The following is a 19,129-nucleotide window of genomic DNA, read 5'->3' as shown; positions in this document are numbered from 1 at the left end:
GCACAGATGTTTCGGACAGAATGTAGGTCCCTAAGGACAAAACTCCACAAAAGGATTTAAGAAGGTCTGTAACCACCATGCAGGAGTTAGGAGAGGCAGCAAGTAGGTTTTTCCAGAGTTCAGAGACTCGCTCTAGAATATGTAGCCCATCAGGGCGAACAACACCTGGAGGAATGATGTGTGGTCAGCTGTAATAACCAGGTGTTCACTGACAGCTGAATCAGCTGGGGTTAGCATTTCAGGTGAGCAAACCTTGAACAAAGCTTTGAGCAAGGCTTTTGGGTCCACAGCAAAACACTTCACCTCTTTGTCACTAAGCATGCTGTCTTTAATTTAGCCCAAGAGGTAGGTGGAAATGCCTACACAACAGCTTCAGAAAAAGGATGTGGAAGTGACACAACAAACAGTTACAACCTGGTAACAAGGATGCATTCCTGACAGGACAAATAGATGTGCGTGAATTCTTTTTGGTATAAGCAAGGTAAATCAGCTCAGGTGGAACAACTATACTAAAATGGCTGGGCCACTTTTGGTTTGTTTAGGACTGTCTTACAAAGGGCCTAAGTTTCCACTAAGAGTAGCTTGAAGGTTATGCACCCCTTTGAACACCAATATAAGTTCCTAAACCACAAACTGCAATTCTCAAACCTCTGTTCTACTTCCAGTGCTTCAGGGAGGTGCCTAACTCTATTTTCTGACAGACGTTCAAAAGCTCCCCTGACACTGTTCTGCTACCGCATCACATCGAGCTCTGCTGCTGCTAGGTAGCCAGAAATGTGGCTGGTACTTGTGCTTTGACAGAACTGAAATGCCTGGTGGTCTGCGAGAGCCCAGCTCACCTGCCTGCTGAAAGCTCAGCAGACTGAAGGCTCTGCACAAACCACAGTGGGTCTGCAAATCCTTCCCTGCAATCAGTTATGTCTGTAAATGCAACGGGAAATATGCAGCCTCAGTGACGCGTGAGGGGAACCAACTGCACAGCTATTGCGAGCTCCAAAGGCAAGTTGGGAAAGCAGTAGTAAGATTGTCCATTTAGCTTTTCTTGTAAATCTGTCCTGGATGGAGTTCCTGCCCTGTGTTGCAAACTTTGAAATTGGATCGTATGTACAGTTCAAAGTGTGACCTCAGCTGCTTGGTCCAGCAGGCTCTAACCTATTTTGGTACAGGGAGGTTGAGGATCAGTGGTCTCTCTCCTCCCCATGTTTCAGAACTGTTCTGCTTCATATTCCTTAGGTCAGAGAGAAACAGAGACTCCTATTCTCCTTCAAATATTCTATTTACATAGGAAGAGGGAAATCTCCAGAAACAGTTTGTGCGTTTTTACCACTGACTAGTGTAGAATACAAACCCCAGCCTTTAAACCATGAGCTCAAACGTGGGGATTCCTTCTCCACCAAACGAGAGACTGCTTCCTCTGGTGTACTCCTTCCCTCTCTTGAGCTGTAGAGAGAGTATGGTGTTGCACTGACTTATTTTTCCAGGAATAATATGTTTTTGTGATCAACCACAATAGCGCAAGTAGTAACCCAGTCTGCTAAGTCATTATTCATAAAATATATTTAAAGCAGACTCCCCTTTTCATTCATATAGGGAAGGATTTGAGCTCTTGGACTTCATTTTTCACAATGAGTAATTAATACTTCTACCTGCTGTTCAAGTTCTTTTATGAACTAAATCAGCAGCTGTTTTAAATCGCCAATATTCTGTTGGAGCCTGGCAGAATGATGTCATTGTAAACCACTGAATAACTTGGCCCCATTTAACTTTCTCAAGTATTCAAAAAAAATTATACTACTCCTACTAAAAATAAACTAATAAGAGCCATAGAATGTATCCTTGAGGAGTCTACCCATAATAAATCGGGTTCATAAACAAGTGAGATGGGGAACAGGATGGAAAATTTGGCAGGAAACAGATTTTACTCCAAGTTTACAACTGCTCATAAGGCAAACTGTGAGAAAATACCATTTTAAAATATGTAAGTATGCCTGGTGTATGTCTCCTTTATCAAATCGGAGACAACACTGTTAATAGAATCATCTGAACATACTTATCACAGCACTGGGAAATTAATTAAAATTTGCTAGGACCCTTTTTGCATGTAAAACCCATCAAAAGAAATGTACATATACAGAATGTTACCACAGCAAGAATGATACAGGCTAGAACATTTCAGTTGCTAAAGACGTTATGTTGCTTATGGCAAGGTATACCTTTCCGCTCTGGAATACCAAAGACCGTTGCTGTACATGGTGAGATTAAAGCTGATGCTGTGGGGTATGATCCATTTTAGTATGTGGGTGGTGAATGTGCATAGTCCCACTCACTCTGTACCTCCAGACCCATTGTACCATTACATACTTATTGTAACTGGCTTATTTATTAACCATTGGCTCTAAGCAAAAACAAAGACCTTTCTAAAGCAATGACTGCATGCTTTCTTGTTCCTGATCCTTCGTATTTCACTTGTTCTCACTCTCAAAAATGCCTGGACCTTCCTTTGTAGAAAATATTTGTTATTTACTTTTACCTAATCTCAGTGTACAGTGAAGCCAGTAACCTGTATCTTCGCTGCTGCCACTAAGGGATCATGACATTAAGGGGTTTTCAGGGAGCTGGGATGCAGTTAATGATATCATAATTATTTTTCTCTTAAACACTTAGCATTTTGAGTCTAGAAGCTATATTTGAGTGTGTACAAGCAAATCAAGACTGAGATGAGTTACACATCTTTAATTTTTACATTAGTGGTCAGGGAATGGATGGGAGTTAGAAGTTGCATGCAGCTTTTATTTAGAGTAGCTAGAAACCAATTTATACTACTAAAAAACCTGTCTATCTCAAGTATAGCAGCCTTCATGTTTGTCACTCTATCCTTCTTTCTTTCTATATGCAAGTAAAGAAAGCTGATCTGGCATTGATATTCCTGATGATGCTTTTCTTTACTAGACAAACAAAAACTTAAAGTTGCCATGGAAATATCCAAATCCCTCAGATCATGCATTTATCAAAGAAGGATCATCATCATCAGATAATATTGATAGAGTGCACACTGTCTCTCTCTAGATGAATGTTACAAGACTCAATGTCAAAAGAAAGAAAAAGAAAAATGAGGTGCACTATTTCATTAATGTAATGTCCATTGATCAGCCTCTAAATGACCCATTTCTCATTTTAATGTTTGAAGTGAAAATTACACTCCCCCCCAAACCAAATATACCAGTATTATTTCAGCGTGCCTTCGTTTAAGAAGTGTGATGATTTTCAGGATCTCAGCTTTCCAGAAAGCTAAGTCATGACAGAATCTAATCCCTGAGAATTTCATGGTTTTGCATGTTTGCTTGTATTAATGGATGTTCTTTGAATTTTATTTTATTCCCCATCCTCCTCCCTCTGTAGGCACAGAAAAGGGGGCTAATAATTTGTTTCCTATACTTATTTGAGATCCAGTAGCTGTTTTCACCAGCTGTTCTGGTACAGCTGTAGAACTTCCTAATGTCTTTAGTCTTCCTGTTTTCTAGGTTTGGATCCCCTTTGAGGCATAGAGACTGCTGGAGCAAATGGTTAAGGTTAAACTATAAACTAGCTCCCACACTTTGTATGTGCGAGTGCTGGTAAACTAAAGGCCACCAACGCTTTCTGTGTTTCTGTAAAGTGGATATAGACGTGTCATCGTCCCTTGCCTTGGTTTCAGTTTTCGGTTTTATTTCTGAATGGCTTTTGCATGAGCTTCTTGTCGCATATTTCAATTTCACAGATTACTGGCACCATTGGAGCAAATCATCTGAGCACTAAATGTGTAAGCAAAACTGAGATATCCAACATTTGTATAAAGGCAGATACATTTTAAAACAGCATCAAAATGAGCAAATCCCCAAAAGAAACTATTGAGTTGATAGCCTTGAAGAAAAAAAAAAAAAAGCAAAAAACTAAAATAGTTGTGAATTTGCAACATAGGAATGGCACCAATCCAAAAATATATTGGGATATTTTGGTAGCAAAGTTTTTAGTGCTATCATTTCAAATGCTTGCTTTACTTCAGTGCTGTACTTTCATTGGCATTTAATGAATCTCCGAGTCTTCTGAGTTTGTGATGTGATCAGAACCCCAAAAGCCTGGTTTTCAGGTGAATATTCAAGTTGCCTAGGTTTGCAGGAACGAACTGAAAAGCTTGAAACATGAATGGAGTGAGATTTTTCAGAAGCAGTTGAGTCCAGATGCCTCTTTGTAGTCTGATTTCCAAAGGAAATAAGGCTTGAATGATTGTACTTTGTGGTTAATTTCAGTTTCACAGGAATGAGAGATCAGAAAAACATTAGTCTCCCAAAAGTTTGGGTAGTAGATGAGAGAAGTATACATAAAAGAGGTCCCATAATTATGTCCTGGAAGCTTTCTAGTGATGCAAAAGGCTACTTGCTGAATTCATACATTATTTATATTATTTGGCATTAGTGTCCATATAGGAGAAATACTTTATAAATATCCCAAACTCTGAGAAATTTTCTGTCCCTGTTTGCAGAATCCAGTCACGGAAGCCTGATTTTACTAGTTCTGATGTCATGTCACTGTTTACTTGCTATCATTTGTGCGTTTCCCCCATCTGTGGAGAAAGGTTTCACTGAGGAGATGGTTGGTCTTAAAGTCAAGCCAGTTTCCAGCATATGAAAGTATTGCGTTAGCTGCATTCAGTTCTGGCAAGAGAAACTGTCATGGCATAACTTGCTTCATGTTAATCTGTTAAATAGGACTGAGGCATGACATATTGTACATTGGCTAATAACAGCAGATCTAATTTCCATCGGATACATTTCTCCTCATTACCTTCCTTCCTTGTAGTCTGCTCTGGGGTTAGCAAGTGGTAGTCTTGGGTATAGTATTTTCTTTCTTATGCTTAAAATGTTGTTATTGATCCATAATATCTGTATTTAACACTCAGTCTTCAGGGCCAGTGAAGATGATGTATGCTATTTGTCATTAGAGTGTGAATTCTTTGACAAGGATTTCTATTTTCTATACCCTTTTTAGAAGCGTGTTGTCTCTTATTTTGCAGTGTAGTGATTGGCCTGGATAGTGGTTGGACAGACTGGTGAGGATAGAATTTCTTAAAATTAAAAGACAAGATCTAATTTCATTGTGCAACTCAGCTACTTATCACAATTGTCTTTCCTTAATTAATTGTATTTCAGGGTAGGCACATTATAAACTAATCAGTCTATTGTCACATGCCTGTAAATTTTGTAATTAATTATCATGGCTAGATTTCTAAAAAAGTAACTTATTTGGTGACTTTTGCTTCTTTTCTGTTTATTAATCCTGTGAAAACATCACAATTTTCTGAAATTTGCTTGTTATTTCACTTTTACTCACTGAGTTATTCTTGGTCAGTAAATACACGGTTTGTAACAACCCTTTAAAGCCTAAAATAAGATGTGATTTGACCAGACTCAAATGTTCACATGGTCACTTGTTACTTACCAAACACTATGTTTCTTGGAGCTGGGTTTTTTGGAAAAATGCTTATAATCACTAATCTGACATTTACTTTGAGTCAGCATTCTTCCAGTGTTTAATTATTGTTCTTTTTTTTTTATTGGCAACATTCTTGTCTGCGAACGTATTTGGTAGAACATCAAAAGGTAAGGCAAATGCAGCAAGAGGCTGGAGAGGTTTCTTTTAAAAGGCTGTAAGGTGTGCAGCTTTACTGCTGGGCACCGTACCCAGTTAAATAGTTTGTGGAAGCAGTTGATGCTAATCCAGCTGTGCTGTGTCCTGATTGATATGAATTAAATAACTAGTATCTTCATGATCTGAGGAGTATTTAAAGGCTTGCTTGGTTCTACCTCTGTTGCAGCAGTAATGGTGTGTTATAGATACGTCCTTTTGTTTAGCTGTGCTTTTCCACTGTCAGTTTATCCCCCTTCAATTGCTATTCTGCTTTCTTGGCAGAGTAAAATAACTGGTAAGTTGGGCCCCACTTGAGCCAGGTTTGCATTCTGTGTTTGGCTTGGGCCTGAATCAATGTTTATGTTGCCATTTACCAACCATCCACACTGTTAAATAAATAGTGTCATTGCCCTTAGCCTGGTCAGTGACACTGAGGTTTCTCTTCTGAGAAGCAAAGATCCAGCCCTCCTGGACTTGAGGTGTGCTCAGATGTTTTGATGAGATGTCAACATAGAAATTTGCATTAAGAGCAGAAAGCAGCAGCTGAGAGGCGGTACAGCCAAACTCCTTGGAGCCTCTCAGCTCTACCTGATGGAAGGAAAACACTCCCTCTGCCCTGCCATGGGCTGCAGGGATTTGGACTAACCCATACTTACTGCACTGGAGCAGAGGAGGAGCACTGAAACATGTGGACTCCGAACCCAGATGAGAAGTGTGTTAAGAAGTTGTTCCTTACTACCTCTCGGCTCTCCGTTGCCGCCCCTCAGCAAGGAGGCATGCCGGTTGTGTGCTAATTTGGACACTAACACAATCAGTCAGGAGACTGGTCGGGCCAAAGCCCCTGAGCTCAGGCTTCAGGCCAAATAATGCAATGTAGACATGCCCTAAGAGACGGGAATGAAACTGTAAGCCTGAATTTCACTGGCAAAACCCACAGAGTGATTCCAGCCCCCTGTATGCAATAATTCATTTTGGACAAAGCTGCTTCCCCGTTTGGCTTGTGTGTGTCCTTACAGTGTGACATTCCTGGTGAGTCCCCAGCTCACACCCTTGGGCTCTGTTGCCATAGCTCTGTTTTGCTGCTGTTTGCCATTCCTAGCTAGATAACCTTCTGAGGTTCCCATTACTTCACGCTCTCCGTGGGTGCCCAGAATTCAGTTCAATTGTTTCCCAACTTTTTTGGTACGTGTTTACAGCCCCCAAGCTCTCCTGCTGCCTTGTCAGATGACACTCCACCTCAGTGGCTCCCTGGAGGCTCTTCTGTTTCCAGGCTACCTATGGTATTTGTTTTTCTTGGTCTTCTCATTCCTAGGCAGGCAGAGCTTTTATGGAATTGACTTGTCTTACAGCAAGACCAAACCATTTGAATTTTGCTTTTCTTATCTCTAATGAACTGTTCAGGGATGAAATAAGATTGGTGTGTTAGGGCACAGGGTTTCTTACAAATGACTTTAGCAACTATCCAATGGCACCAGATGTGGTGGTGTCTGCATTGCAGTATTTTACAGGACAGCATTTACTTTTTAGAACGACATTTGCTTTCCCACAAAATGGCTGTGGTTTCCAGCAAGGTAGGGAAGACATGAAATGGGGAGGCTCTACTACCTCCTGAGCCCCATGGTGAATCTAAGTACCAGACCAGTTCTGTATGAGCATTGGGGTTGCTTTGGATAAGCAGGACATGGATCTGAAAGTATTGTGGGCAGAAAGACTGCAGGTGAAACACTTGCTCACCTTATTCCACTGCAGGGGCAAACTGGAAAGGAAGCAGTCCCATCCTACGCTGCAAGCAGAGGAAGGATCCAGTCTCTCCTTGGGAAGTGGGTGGTGGAATGGAACACTCAGGCAGGATTTCACCTTTGCTGAGTAATTTTGTAGTGGTGCTGAGGTTAAATTTCATTAACAGATTTCTGTATTTCAGGTCTGCATTTCCTCCTGTAATGTATACCCTTGAAATATGCCCACAGTATTTCTATACAGTTTATATATTTAAAGGAGGGTTTTTTTCTGTACTACTTAAAGTAATCAGTGTTGCGTGGGTTTGGATTTGTTCTAACATTAACTTCACACTGCTGTATCACAACTTATTACAGTGGAGTCCAGGCTGCTCTTCCCTGGATAATCCATTTGTTTCCTGACAGCATTTTCTTTGCATTAAACTCCTTCTTTTTACCGCATGCCACCCTTATAGTATATAGTATATTACATCACTGATACTTTCACATGAATGGAGATTGGCTTTTTCTAGAAGCATTTGTCTATTTGTTAGGTATAATTTCGTTAGATATTCCTGAAATAGGGCCCTTCTATATGTTCTGCTCTTACTCTGTATTGGCAGGAGCTTGCTCCTTTCAATATTGTGAAATAAAGTGTCCCTTCTCAGAGGCACAAGGAGACAAATTTCCTCCTATATTTACACATCCCAGCTGTCTGTGCTCTACCCTGTGCCTCCAATCAGTCCCTGTCTTGCTCCAGGGTCTTTCAGCCACTACTGACAACTTAGTGCTTTCCCTCCAAGATTCTCAGAATTTTTCACTACCTTGCATTGGAGAGCAGCAGTGGGAGGTAGGTTTTGAGTGGATTTGGTGCTGTTTCAAACCCTTCCATGGTTACAGCTTTTGTGGGTTCAGTGATAGCTTCTGGGGCTAATAGTAACGTTTCTCACTAGCAGACCAGAGTAAAGCCTTAACAGGCAGTCAAAGGATCGTGCAGAATTGTCTTTTAGGCCATCATACACCATTAGTCTTATTTTGCTCTAAAAATAATTGTCTGAAACTCAAGCTTGACTCTTTCCTTCTTGTGTTATGCTATAATAAGCTCTTCAAATACTTCAACGGAAAGTTGCATTAGACTTGAGCCAAACTACTATCTGGACAGAACACCAATGCAGGTTTACAATTTTTAAATTAAGATAATGGATTCAGAATAGCATGGTGTTGCATTTTGAAAACTTGTTCGTATTTATAACCCATACCTGTTTCAGTACTATTCATGAGTGTTATGGGATTACGGGATATTTCTGTTTGGTTTCTGGCCTGGAAATGTTTTGGGTTGACTTGAAACATTTAATTTGTCATGAAACTAAATATTTCATTCCATCTTCTTATTGCTTTACCCTTTTAGAACTTTTCAAGAAAGGTCATTTGAAACAAAAAGCCTAAATGGTTTATTTTGTATTACTTTTTTGCAGTTGGAAAAAATTGCTGAAATGAATTTGTATTTGAAAGCTTTTTTTTTTTTTTTGCAGTATGGTATTTGCCAAAATAATCACACTAGTCCCCCTGGATTAATCCTTCACTCACATTGATATCTATGAAAATTTTATGATTGCATTTGCACATGGCAGATTTGCCATATGCCCTTTGCAATTAAAAGAAGTGATACGCTCTCTTAAAAAAAACAACAACAAAAAAAGGCTTCAATATGCTACTTAACATTGCATGTATTCAGGGACTATTATTGATACATTTTTAATAATAGTTGCCATTGTGCTAGGTGACCGTGACACTCAGAAACCTGACTATGACTTGCTAACAAACAAAACCTAGAGTAGCTTTGTATTACTTCGGGTAAAATTTGCCCCATAAATAATGAACAACTAAAAGTTGTTTACATTGATGTGGTAAGCCCATAGCAGCTGCCATGGAATGTGTCAGCAATCAAAACTTCCCCTTATTATGGAAGCAGTGATAAAAGAAAGTGATTAAATGCAAACAAAAACCCTGACAGGACTTTCGGGCTGATTAAAATGAACAAAATCTGATGGCTAGGACATTAGCATGCTGCAGGTCAGCTCCTGGTCTAGAATGCAGGTGTAATCTCAAATCCTGCACGGTTGGGAATGCTCGAAATTTTTCCTGGAAGCAGGATGGGCTGAGCAGAGGCACAATAACTGGCTCCAGTGTGCTGGGCCTGGATTTTTTCACATTCATCTTCAGTATTTAGCTTCATGCTAATTTAGGTTTAGGTATCTAATTTCATTTTTTTTTAGGATTTCATGTGTATCCAGTAACTCTTACTGAAGTGATCACATACATGTTTTCACATTCATGATACATGGACACACATATACATACTTTATTATAAGCAGAAATATTGGAGGGCTGTTTTAAGAAGCCTTTTATTTTAAAAATGTGTATCAAAAGCAGGTGTTGAAGTCTGGTGAGAGAAACACCATCTCCTGGCAGCTGCATAGATTCTTTCTTGAAGGTGAAAGGTTGGATCCAAGTTTGCTTTAGTCAACAGGAGCTTTTCAGTTGCCACCACTTAGAAGATTGTGCCCTGTAGCTGGCCGTGTGGATGTGACAAGTTGTGTTACATCCTGTCTGCTGGCCCAAGAAATATAAACACCACTGCCCAAGTCAAAGAAACAGAGATGTGGTGTAGAGAGGAATGGTTGGATTAATGGGCATGTATGTGGTCGCATCAGGTTGGTGTTGGTTGCACCTGGCTGATAATGTGCATAGCTAAACCAGATTGTACTACTCAGCTTACACAACCTTGTTGTACTACTCAGCTTACGCAGCCTTGTTACTTGAGCCAGGATTTGTTACTGAGCTTTAGCCTCGTGTGCCATATTGTACCTGCCACCCCTAGGAATGTGCGCATGGAAACCAAGTTGTTTTGTTTTTTGGAAGTGTATGAGAAATGTTTGTTTAGATGATGCCAAATGTTTTCATCTTTTTCATAGAACCAAGCACATGCAAACAGATAGAGGCACACACTTGCACACACATCTGTTTACACTATACATTTTTTTATCAATGAAAGTGTTTACTCACTACCTTTTCACAGCTGAGAGACTTAAAAAAAGGAATATGAAGTACCTGTAAAAACAGACGCCGAGTTTCAACTGAAGCTGAAAATACTTCTGTGCTAATGTTCATGTTACCTGGTATATAGGGTTATAAAGATGAACCTGTGTTCTTTATGCTGATCAATGACTGATTAAAAATCATAGCTTCAAAATTATTTAAACACTTTTACTATAGTCTAAAAAAAAAGCTTTGCTTCATAAAGAGAACTGGGGGAACTCATGCCATTTATTGAACTTGCATATCTTAACAAATTGCCTTTTGATTTTTTTTCAAGGGTTCATGGCTAAAGCTGTGAACTCCTTGGTGCATGTGGTAAACATACAGCACCAAACACAGCAGGATCCCTGTCCAGAGGGGAGTCACTGCATGTTGGTGCATCACCCTTACTGTGGCATCTTTGCCAGGACTGTCTCCATTGACAAAGTGGCCTGGGGTGAGCCAAGGGGTGGAGGAATGGTAAACTGGAGCTTCTGGGGTCTCCTCCATCATAATCTTAAATAAAATCAGAGGGAGATTAGTGGTGGTGGGTTCTCAAGGCCCCACTCCCCAGATACCAGTAAGCAGGGAAACCCGCCTGCTAGCTACAGGGCATGGGAGCGGCCTCTTATCCCCTCCCTGGGTCAGAAATGGGGCTGCCTCCATCCATGCCTGAGATATGGGCTGTGTAAGCCAGGTATAAAAGCTCAAGAGGAAAGCGCAGAGAATTAAAGACACAGTAGTGAGTTCTGGTCTGTATGAGCTTTTCTTTTTCAAAAGGCCTTTTCTAGCACATATTTTTATGTTTCTTTTCTATGAGGTGGATTTTTTTGGCTTGGAAGTTATACTTGTTTTTATGACATCTTAAATTAGCTCTAATTTCTCTGGAATCTGGCTGCTATGTAATTAAGTTACCATTGGTACAGCATCACTTTTGTTTTGAAGAGGTGTTACATGTAAACATATCATACCATGGCTGCTACCAGAAGGGTTTCTGTGGCTTTTTATAGGTGTGATGGGTAGTCAGAATTATGTTCATTCTGGTGGTATTATCTTATGGTTTATATACACTTATATGTGAGCATAAACATATATATATTTGTGTATGTATGCACATTCAAAAATATATATGAACACATACTCATGAACACAAACATATATGTGTGTATATTTTTTTTTGAATGTTGGTCTTGGGGATATGGAGAACTGGATCTGGAAAGGAAATATGGATATTTCAGTTTCAGGTGTCAAGAGAGGAAGATCCTATAAATTCCAAACTGTGAAATGATTTTTACAAAAGATACGAATTTTCATACAGACTGGCAGACATGGAGGTCAAGATATTCTCAGTGCTTTTATTGTTTCACCAAACTTTATCATTATTTTGCATTGAATATCAAAGTGATAGCTTTTTGAAAAACAGTTCCAGTGTAAGATAGTTTTCCACTTAAACGTTCCTGTATAGATCTGTATAATTGGTTTATACATGTTTCTGAACTGGATTAAGCCTTGGAGTTTTGACAAGCTAAATATCAAGGAGCAACAAGAGATGCATAGCCATGCTCTGCAGTATGTGATAGTGTGCCTTGCTTGTGTAAGAGGTTTCTGTATCAAATAACAGGATTAGAAAGTTCTGGTATATCATCAGTTGTTCAGGATCATAATGTTAATTGATTCTGAGCCATTTATCATGAAAGTCAGTGGGAATAAGACTGAACCTGATGCAAAACCTCTAATGAACAACATTTTGAATTCTGCACAGCTGATTTGAATGGTGTGAGTCTAACCAAGTAATCTGATTTTCAGAGGTAAGCAGCAGTGTCACTTCACAGTAAATGTAATGGGATCTTCAGATGAGGATCTTAACAGGTCTTTCAGTGACTAAACATAGACACAGGTGTTTAACAACAGCAGCCCTGAAGTTTGAAAATGATGATGTGCAGTGGGTGTTGGTTTGGGTTTTACATGTTTTTGCTGTCTGATGACTCTGATGGGATTCTGGGATCATCAAGATCTTTTAGTAATAGAGATAATTATTCTCTCTGAGATTTTAACACCTCTAATATTCTTTAGATGGTTTCCCTTTTGCTTTCCCAGGACTGCTCCAGCTCAGCTCAGGAATCCTGATTTGTGTCTCTCCACTGTGATCCATTTTAATTGTATGGACTGTTTTAGCATGTGCCCCTGTCCATCTTCACTTAAAACCTGCTGGCCTGAGCACTCTGCTGTGAGGTAGCAAATGTGAATTTTTGCCTCCTTGGCTGAACCGAAGTCAACGACAGAAAGAGGGTTCTGAATAAAGGAGGCATGGCTTCTTCCAGTGACAGGAAATTGTGTTTAATTGTGTACCACTGTTTTCTTATAAATTATCTGAAAGGACTGGTGTTAGTACCCAAAGGCAAATCTTTAGTCTGTGGATCATAGAAAAAGGGAAGTGCTTCCTTTATAGTCTGAAGTCAGGTGCGTCAGGTTTTGCAAGGAGCAGTTGTATCCTAATCAGTGCACAGGATGTTTTTGTAATTTTGTGTCACTTTTTACATGCATGATTTAAGGATTGTAGGGGTTTTATGGAGCAATCTGGATTCACTTTTGGAATAGGGCCTGAGAGGTAATGGGTGATAACTGATGTGGAGGCATTGACTTCTGTTATCAGTTCTGGCCCTTCAGATGCACCTTGACATATCATTATAGCTGCATGGCAGTCTAACAGACATCTCTGATGTAAGATTTTAGGGATTTTATTAATGTTCAGCCATTTGCACCCATGGAACATAACTCTGTGGAGGTAAAATCATAGCTAGTCTAGTTTGACATCTCCTTGATATACTGACTCTGAAGCTGTAATTGATCACCTACTTTTTTTGAGAGATTAGAGACTCTGAAATCATGAATCTCTACAAACCTGTAGGATAGAGCATTAGGTGCTCATTTGGATAATCTAATTGAGGAAAAAAAGGAAAAGTCTAATCACATGCAATGAGCACATTGTGTTTTAGTCTGGCATAGAAGTTCTGGCACATGCCTTGTACTATTGCCACTCAGTGCCCTGGCTTGAGATAGGCAGCTTGAGAAGCTGGCAGCTGATAAAGAAAAGGCTAATGTGAGGAACAGTTTTGCATCTTAGATCCAAATTTGTGAGGCAAGCATTCATATTGAGTTTGCTTGGAATCAAATGCTTTTTCAGCAGGTTTAGTTGACTCATGCACCCCAAATATCCATTCAGCTACAGCAGTCTCCACATGGTTCCGAGCGCCCAGAAACAAAAGTTTTTGATATGCAGTTTATCCTGCTCAGTAAGCCTAATTAGCTGAGGCTGTCTCAAGTGCATTTGCCAAGAGAAGCAGGGGAAAAAAAAAAGTTTGTCAGGCTTGGGCTTTCTAGGTCTGTTGTTAGAAATGTGACCATTAGGAAATAATGGAAATGGCAACTTAATCTCATTGCATTGTTGAAACTCTGAGTTTTTTCAAGGTTATTTGGGATCTGAAGATCTCGTGCTGGCGCTTTTACTCGCAATCATTAGGCTTTTATCAAGTGACACCCAGTTAAAATACATGATATAATCTTGAGGACAATAATACCTTCTAGTCTACCAAGTTTCTCTGTATAAAAGTGGACGTCATGGAACAGAGGTCCATGTGGTCCCTAAGCCAAGGTTCTTCACTCTTCATTCTGTTCTTTGTTGTTGCATTTCCTTACTAAACTGCTGTGGCATCTAGCTACAAAATTGGGGAAGGAAGAAGACCCAAAGAAAATCAGCCAAATCGTTAAAGGTTACAGAAGTGAGAATTATTAAGGGTACGCTCCTTTTTACAAGATTTACTGAGGTATTGTACTTCCAAGGGACCTCAGGCACTGGAAATAATAAACCCAAATCCAGCCACAAGCTTAAGTGCTTGGATTTGAGATACCTCTGTTGTGAGTAAAACTTAAGAGTCCATCGCTTTTAGAAGACAAATCTTGGTCAAATTTACAAAGAAAAATAGGTTCATATGCTGAAAACTTGTAACGTAGAAGTTCTAAGTGTAGTCCAGCAGGACATGAAAAAAATCACATGCAGAACCCTCAACTCAGCCTGTTACACAGTATCTTGAGAAAAACAAATTGCTGGTCCTGTTCAGGGGTATTTTCAGCACCTGACACTGTTAAAAAAATAATCTCTCTCTTCATGGTTAAACGTATTGTAAATCTCAGCTGAAAGAAAACATTGCATCTCTTCCTTCTGAACGCAAAAAAAAAACCAAACAGATGACTAAGATAAGGTAACTAATACAATTCCAAACATTTTATTTATGCTGTCAAAAGTATTTTTAAAACCACTAGTTTTTATTTGATCCAACCTGTTTCAGCAATGCTCTTCATGAAGTTATATTCATGTGTACGTCATGCAAATGAGACTAGCAGATGCAAAACTTTAGTGAGATATGATTAATTTAAAATATTTTATGGCGTATAAAGTCCTTCTTAGCAAGACTTTTTTTTTAGTTTTTAGAACTTTCTCAGGTTCATATTCATAGAAATAATCTGTAGTCTTGTTAGTGCTAATGGAAGGTGAAGTATGCTTAATAGAAAATTCAGCCTACAAAGATGCGGGGTTTTTGGTTTAAGAAAGACTGCTATTACAAAAGCCCTGACTTTACACTCCAGTATTTTTATCAGATTGTGATTGCAGTCACTGCATATGTCATTGCAAGCTGAACTGATGGGGTCTGGAGAGTAATGTTAACATGATTCAGAGGAAATTAATCAACATTAGTCAGCACTTGTCTCTCGTGTACTTGGGGTCATGGCCTGTTCTAAACTAACTTATTTTCTTCCTATTCAGTGATGCAGGAAGGAAGATTTAAAACCAGCAGTAGAGTAGTAATAGTGTGAAAGGAAGAAAAAGGTCACTGGGAACAATATGAAAGCTGATTAATAGGATCATCCTCATAGGTGAATTAGAATTCTGCAAATGACTTTTCTCTTTCTCATTCTTTCCCTGTTGCAAGGCAGTTTTATTCTGGAAAAATGCATCTGAACAGGTGCACCTGAAAAATAAGTCTTAAAGCTATAAGATTTTTTTTTTTCCATTGATGTTGCTTTGTATTTTTCTTTGAGCTTTAGTGTGCACTAAGCCAAAGTGTGTTCCAGGCTATGTACAGATTTTGAAGAAGAAACCACTGCCCCCCCACCCCCCCCAAAAAAAAACCCCAAACCCATGAAAAAAAACAAAACAAAACAAAACCAAAAACCTCACAAAAAAAAACCCCCAAAACCCTCATGGCCAGCACATGTGGGGATCTAATACAATAAAAACTATTACTGCTGTTCACAGACAAGGAAATATGAGTCTCATTATTAAGCAACAGCATTTCCTAAATCATGCTGTTCATGATATGCTTGATCTCAATTAAGTAAGGTTTCGGACTCTAAAGTTTTGTCGTAGTCAGTATGTCTGGTGGATAATGCGATACTAATAAGTAAATGGGCATAAACCAGGAACCTGTGATGCAGTGCTGCTGCGAATAAGGTCTTCTGAAGGTTCTGAAGGTGGGATTTCTCTTTGCTACCTCTAACCATCTAAAATCTGGTGATCTGGGGTCCTACAGAAAGCTGAAACAGAAGCACCTCTGGGGAGGTGTTTCTGCATTAAAGTTGCCTTCTTGACATTTAGGTCCGCTGGCTTCAGAGGTAAACAAAACCCCACATACAAAATGTACTCCACAAGGCTAGGCAATGGGAAAGCCTTGCCTGTCCTTGCAGAACCAAAGATGCGTTCTGGTGAACCTGCAACTTTTCCAGTGCTTCCCATCAATTTACTATGTACGGTTCAGCTATAGCTTTTGATTTGAAATCCTTCGTGTCCTGGGAGGACATGTTGTGAACATGACAACCTGTAAACTGGAGGATTAAAAGCACAGAGCACATCTTTGCTACTTTAGTACTCTATTGCTGATTTCTCTAAGGAAGCAAAGTATGCACCAGTGAACAATACCGTGAATTTTCTACAGTTTTTCTGTTTGTGACTTATTTGTAAGGCCGTGGTTAGTTTGCCCCTTATTTAACAAATGTGTTTTGTGAACAAATTGCAGTGTATTGCTTATGAGCTATTTTCTTGTGCTGTTAAGTCTCCAGTTAGCAGACCTCTTCATGACACATTAGATTTGTTGCCTTTGTTGTGTCCTCTGTTTTTCTGCTCCTCGACTGCTAGCTCCCAAACAGGCTAAGGACTTGCAAGATTCTTATAGGCAGATAGTTTCCATGGCAGGTACATAACTATACGTAAGCACAAATTTGTATGTTCAAACAGGGTTTTCAAGCCTTCTGTTTATTTTTTGTGGGTAAGTTGTATTCTTAAGTGCAAAGTGAACCTAAGGGCCGATATCACTTAAGCTACATTACCAAATAATATTTGGACAAAACAGTAATTGCCAGGGTATAAGTTGGTTTGGTCACATACACCTTATAGCATTTTCAGTGATGCTTTACAAGGAAGCACAAATATAATGTTCCATTAAAATGCAAAGTTTGAGTAAGGATGAATTTTATGTAAGTAATGTTGAAATTACTACAGACAGGACCTTGGGGAAAATGTAAGGGAAGAAACTTAAATCCTTCATGCTGTAATTCCATATTCTGACTTTCTGAATAAAAGGCTCAGACATGTCTTCTCAATATTTATCCTGTTTACTTGCTCACTTTGGATGAGCCTAACAATTTGCATGGGGTCTTGAGGTTCCTGTCATGTGAAAGTCCTCTTCTACAGTACAAATATTTATAATACATGACAACTACCATCTCTCACTGTAAAGAGCTGAAATGCCTATGGTCTGAGGTTTCAAAAAGACTTTAACTTTTTCTTTTTTCTTGGTGGCAATAAATTAACTGGCCTTAGACGAACAAATCAACTGATTGGATTTGTTTAGGTAATTTTTAGTTATTTAAAGAACTGATCAAACCCAGCACAAGCAGAGGAAGTGTTATGTCAATATACAGAGAAGCCCATATTCATTAGGAGGTGGCACTTGTACTGTCAAAATAGTGAACTAGTCTCTGAAAAATTAAACCAGGATAATATTAATGGTAGGAAGAAAAGATAAATACACAATGAGACAGCACTTCTCTTTAAATGGTGTAAAGAAGGGACTGGGGAAATGAAATCTCTATTCCATAAACTGAACTTAGAGCATGCCTGCTGCGTTGCCCCTCAGCTGCTTACTGGAGCTAGAAATCAACACCAGAGCTGGAACCAGCATCAGAACAGTACCACCACTTTTCCAAAGCCAGCCCACATCTTGTTTATGTCTTGTGAGTTGACAAGGCAGTGTATGGAGAACGTGGCTGTGATGATTGTGTTGGTTCATCCGGTAGCTTTTTTGCAAGGGGTGTCTCTGACTGTCCTTGGGGTACGTCTCACCCCAGATGAATGAATTCTGAATTTAAACATAGAAAAACGGGAATCCTAATCAACATTGATACAGAGACCACAGTGCCAGAAAACAGAGCATAAAGACACCTAATTAAATATTTTGTGGAAAGATACTGTTCTCTTTTGCAACGTCAGTTTCCTCTCCCCATGTTTTATGAATTTTTCACAATTGATAATGTAATTTTGAGTTTTGCAAAACGTCCAGTTTTCACTTTCCACAGTTCAATGAAAAATGCTTATTTGAAATGCTTATTAGAAGAGCCTGGTTCTATGTTAAGGTATTAATTTATGGTATTAATTATCTTTAGTGCTATCTACCTCCTTGAAACAAGAGTCATCACTGCAGCTTACCTTAGAACCACAGACAACAAGGAACTACTTAGTCTAAAGAGCAGCACTGCCAAAAAGACAAGTGTATGGATAGATCATGAATACATTTAGGCTGCAAAATGAGAAAAAACCCAACCATTTCTATGCATTCTTGAACACTTTTCTGGCAAGAGTTATGGGGGGCAGAAAATGTGATTGCCCATAGAAGCTGAATTTCCTTTTCTATGAGAAGAATCCTAAGATGTGGTGACTGCAATGGAAGACAACTAGAGATGCTGACCCTGGGAATGTTTTCAGATCACCTTTGGGGAATGGGCATGCCTGAAAACAAAAAAAATGTGTGTCTCATGTTATGTCAAATACTCCCATCTACCACTGTCCCTGTTTTCCCAGCACACCTGCCTGAGACTGGAGTGAGATCTGTGACAGTCCGGGTACCATGTCACAGCAAAGTGCACCATATGTTACCCATAGAAAAATTATCCCAGCTTCCTATAAAATAGCAATTAACCGCTGCTACCTTGATTTCCACTGGGAGTTCTGCATAAACATAGTATGCCCCAAGGCAGTAGTAACTTATGCTTTCCAGTTTGCAGGCCTTCTGGATGCACCTGCACACGATTCATCTGTGTTAGGAGCACTGAGTGGAGTTTAGGTTTGCATGACAAGTCAATGTATACAGAAATAAATGTTTCAATGAACTGTGATGTCATTTTTTGCTACCTCTTCCATCTGGAGTGGCCAATGTGGAGTCACCCTTGATGTGAGCCAGTTTCTTCAATATGTAGTTATAAGCTGACTAATGAGACCTCAAAGCTGTACCCAGCTTTGCAGGAAATAGAAGAAATGTAAAACTCAATATTAATTTTACTTTGCCAATATACTGGGGAGGAGACTCTAGAGTATAACTGTGATGCCAAGGAAGACATATGGA

The sequence above is a fragment of the Falco cherrug genome, chromosome 11 (assembly GCF_023634085.1).
Source record: "Falco cherrug isolate bFalChe1 chromosome 11, bFalChe1.pri, whole genome shotgun sequence".
NCBI lineage: Eukaryota > Metazoa > Chordata > Aves > Falconiformes > Falconidae > Falco > Falco cherrug.
The sequence above is the reverse complement of the archived record's forward strand: the minus strand, read 5'-3'. Positions refer to the sequence as shown.